Raw genomic sequence first — 4,024 nt, 5'->3', positions numbered from 1 at the left:
ATAATCTGATAATGCGAGCGAAAAACAAGAAAAACGAGGTTGCAGCATGAAAGCCGCCAACTATAAAAAAAGTACAGTTGCTCCCCCTCAGTTTGCCGTAATAGCGATTGACGTTGCACTCCATCGTTGTGCTGCGACATCACCGAAATTTATGTCTCAAAGTTCTGTGCATCACTAGTCCATAAAGGCTGAGCGCGAGATCGGCTGATAGCCTATGCATTCGTTGTACTGCTTGTACCGTGTTTCAACAGTTTTCTTTAACGAGAAAGGTAATGTCAAAAGTTTGCAAGACCAAGCGTGCACTTCTTAACAAATTGTGGCGCTGGGCACCGGCGTGTGCTGCGCACAGAATTCGCCAAACTACGGTACTGTGCAGTGATAGCTCATTAACGACGACCGCAAGGAACTACTTATCACGCTAGTAGCTACTCACCTTTGTTCGTGCCGAGTCGTTTCCGGACGCTTGGGGAACCGTGGCAGTTTTCACGCATACAAAGGCTTGAGCAAGGTATTTTGGAGATGCATTTAAAACACCTCAAAAGCATTTTTTGCGCAAACAACCTTACAAACGCAAGAGGAACTCACTGGAACGGCAAACGCGACCAACGGTTGTTGTGTTTGAAGTTTGAATTGAAGCGACAGAGGAACCCCTGGTGCCCTGGTGGTGGTGAATACTACTACCAAAAACTCATAAACTAAAGAGTAAAATATTTTCGCATATTAAAAAGCAAAAAAACGTTTTGTAAGCCAACTTTTTTTTAAATGCAATAAATGACTCCTTTACTTGCAATTTTTAACGTCTTTTTATCTTTTTTTTTTAGTGACAGCTCAGCGCGCGCTATTTGAAGTTTGCTGCGGTTCGGTTCTACAATTTTGGATTGGATCAATTGGACTTGTGCCTGTAAAAATGCTTCTTTAAGTCTTCGGTACTTTTACCATGCGTTATCAGGCACTCTTATTATATTCAGCGCCGTCTGGAGCAAGCAAGCAACGAGTTATTTTCCAGGAAGGTGGAATAGGGTCGTCGGCTTCGATGAACGCTAGCGAGCCTTTTTGGTAGAAAATAACTTTCGCTATCCCAAATGTTCCCAGTTGGGTGCATAGCTGTTCATTTTTCTAGCTCCGGAAGATGCTGCATGATGTGTGCATGGTGAACGCCAGCCTCTGCCATAATCACTAGCTAATCACTAGCGCCATCTTTAGTGTCACTACACCGACGCAGCTCCAGCCCTAGCGAGCTTCGGGACGCGCTCGTTAGTTCACGTGACACAAAACCATCCTCCATGCACAAAACATTGCAGTCCGATTCGCCTCGCCATGCCTCTTCAATGCTCCAACCTTCCCGCCCAGCCCTCACATCTTGCGCAGTCGATGCCCGAGCCTCTGTGCAACCATGCAGACACGCAAGTACGCCAACGCAGTAACTAAGCCGGCCTTCGCCGTTGGACCAGTTCGATAGCCAGTGCGTCATTTTGTCTTCCTCGCCTCCTCGCGCGCGTCTGCACTTGCTTGCTGGCGGACGCTCCAGCAATATTGTGTTTTGTGTGTGACCGCCTGCGTGTATCCGGCTCGGCGGAATATCATGCCAGGAATTGTGTGGGAGCGGCTCGTCTCAGTGACGGTGTCGCGCCTATTCATCGACCTCATACGGAAAGAATTGGCACGGCGACAGCTGGACACTGCCGGTTTCAAAGAAGAGCTCATTCGGTGACTGGAAGCCGACATTCGGCAGCAGCTTGAAGCTAGCCCCCCGGTTGAAGCGAAGGCTTCTGCTTCGCCCGCCGCGGTGCCTTTGACGCTAGACCCAGCCACGGTACTTAGCCTTGCCAGACACAGTGCCAAAGACTGCCTGCTATATGATCCGTTGCCTTTGCCAGAGCAGCCGCCACGGCAAGTGTTAGTAGCCCAAACATTGCCCTCAAGAAGTGCCCCTGTCGCATGACACCGTCGCATCCTACGCAGTGTTCGCCCGCCCTCATCCCAATATTCCATCGTCCCGCTTCGCAGCCAGCCCACTCCCAGCCAGCACGCAGTTATAAAAGGTACATTGGCCCTGACACAGAGCTGTGTTTGCTTGCCACAGCGATGATCTTGACCATATCACTGATATAAAGCTCCGTGTTTACCTGCTAGCGCTTGCCCTAGTCGGAGCTCATACCGTACGATGCAGAAGGCAAGCAGTTCCTGAAAACTCAGGGGCCCTAGTGAACCATGGCTTTCACAGGGGAATGTAATGAGCTACAATCAAAGCCATCACCCGTGCCTTGCTCATCGCAGCCAAGCAACCTCTAACTCTACAGCTTCTGTGCGAATTCAAAACGAGTAAAGGCCAGGAGCTTCCATTCAAACAGCACGGCTTCTGTGGCCCTCCGCTTCCTTCTGAGCCTCCCGGATGCCGTATGCTTGACACGGGTGGGTGGCGAAACCAACTTCTGTCAGGCCAATTCTCACAAAGGAAGTCAAGCACATACAGAATTCCTTCAACAGCCAGAAAGAGTTCATACCGTCGGTGAACCACCTGCCAACTACTTTCAGCCCAGCCAACAGCAAGCCCAGCATGCCGAAAACTTGGTCCATGGACAGAAAAAGTGAAAAACGCTCGTGAGCCAGCCACCTACAGGTTCCAAACCCGTCAACAGCGCCAACCAGCTGTGACCTGTGCAGCAGCCAACGCCCAACTCGAGCCATCTGTGGTACCATAAGGGACCAAGGACAACTTGTGCCACACCTGGCTGACCACTTCGTAAGTGGCATCGATGTACTTCAGCTGGACAAAGCCCATGCGCGAAAGTTTTGCAGCAGCACCGACCATTCAGCATTTGGCTACAAGACGAGCAAGGACTTCCTGCGTAGCAATTGTGGCATACTGTGTGCCACATGCAGCTCCATGAGACTGTTTGAGAGGGTGTCGGCAACCTCCTGTCCAAGGACAACTGACACGCCTTTCACGAACCTCGAAGCCAAGGCTAAGGCCCTTAACACGCTTCAGTGTGCATTAAACTGCCAGTGCAAGGAAGCAGGGCAGTGTAGACTCACCTCTGCAGTCAGTGCAGCCACAGCTTATTAGGTACAATGCGCTTATTGGCTGTCTAGCCCCCTAGATAACTTGGTGCACGAGTGAAGCGTGAGGCAGTGTTTCCCCCGCGTGTATGAGTTTTGTGCCTGTTGTGGACAATGTGCGGATATTACTGTCCACGAGACGTGGTCAACCAAACTGGGGCGGGGTGCGAGCAGCCTACCACATGTGCTGTAGTCATGGGGTGATCACTAGCGTCACCTTCAGTGCCATTACGCCACGCAGCTCCAGGCCCATGTGAGGTCTGGGACACGCGTGCTTGTTTGTGCTTCATTTGTGCCCGCCTCCGGTGTGGTCAATCATGTTGTATAATGTTCAAATAAATGCTTTCCTTTAAATAACTCCCATTCGCCTCGCCATGCCACCTGAATGCCCCAGCCTCCACGTCCAGGCCTCACAGTACCGCATACGGTGCAATTCATGAATTGCGATGAGGACCAGAGTTAGCGCAAATAAAAGTAATGTGCTTTTAGCAGCACAATTTACAACAATGAAGGCCTAAACCTAAAAAATAGCTGCAGTGATTTCATTGAATCGGAAGATTTGAATATCCAAGGTGGGTAAAATGGATCACAAAAATAGAATCTGGCTTGGATGTTTTTAGAAAAGCATAGTAGAGATAGAAAATGGAGGTGATTTCTTGCTGAATGGATGTCGGGATTTTTTACTATAGAAGTGTAGAGCATGTGTGTGCTTAAATTTGTTTTGAGAAGGGGCGTGTTCAGACGCATTTAAGCGCAAATGTCAAGGAAAGCTTTTCTAGTAAATTTATGAGTGGTTTTGAAAGTGTCAAGACGCGTAAAAAACAAATAGGCTCGGGTAACACTTCTTTACCATGTCTCCGGATAAACCTCTCTCAAGCGACGTTTTTAAAACCTCTTGGTGTAGCATATGCTTGTGTTGTTCTCAGCAAGACATCTTTTACACGTTTACAAATAAACTTCTCAA

Source organism: Haemaphysalis longicornis, unplaced genomic scaffold (genome assembly GCF_048455015.1).
Source record: "Haemaphysalis longicornis isolate Haplotype H1 unplaced genomic scaffold, Haemaphysalis longicornis Haplotype H1 scaffold_13, whole genome shotgun sequence".
Lineage (NCBI taxonomy): Eukaryota > Metazoa > Arthropoda > Arachnida > Ixodida > Ixodidae > Haemaphysalis > Haemaphysalis longicornis.
The sequence above is the reverse complement of the archived record's forward strand: the minus strand, read 5'-3'. Positions refer to the sequence as shown.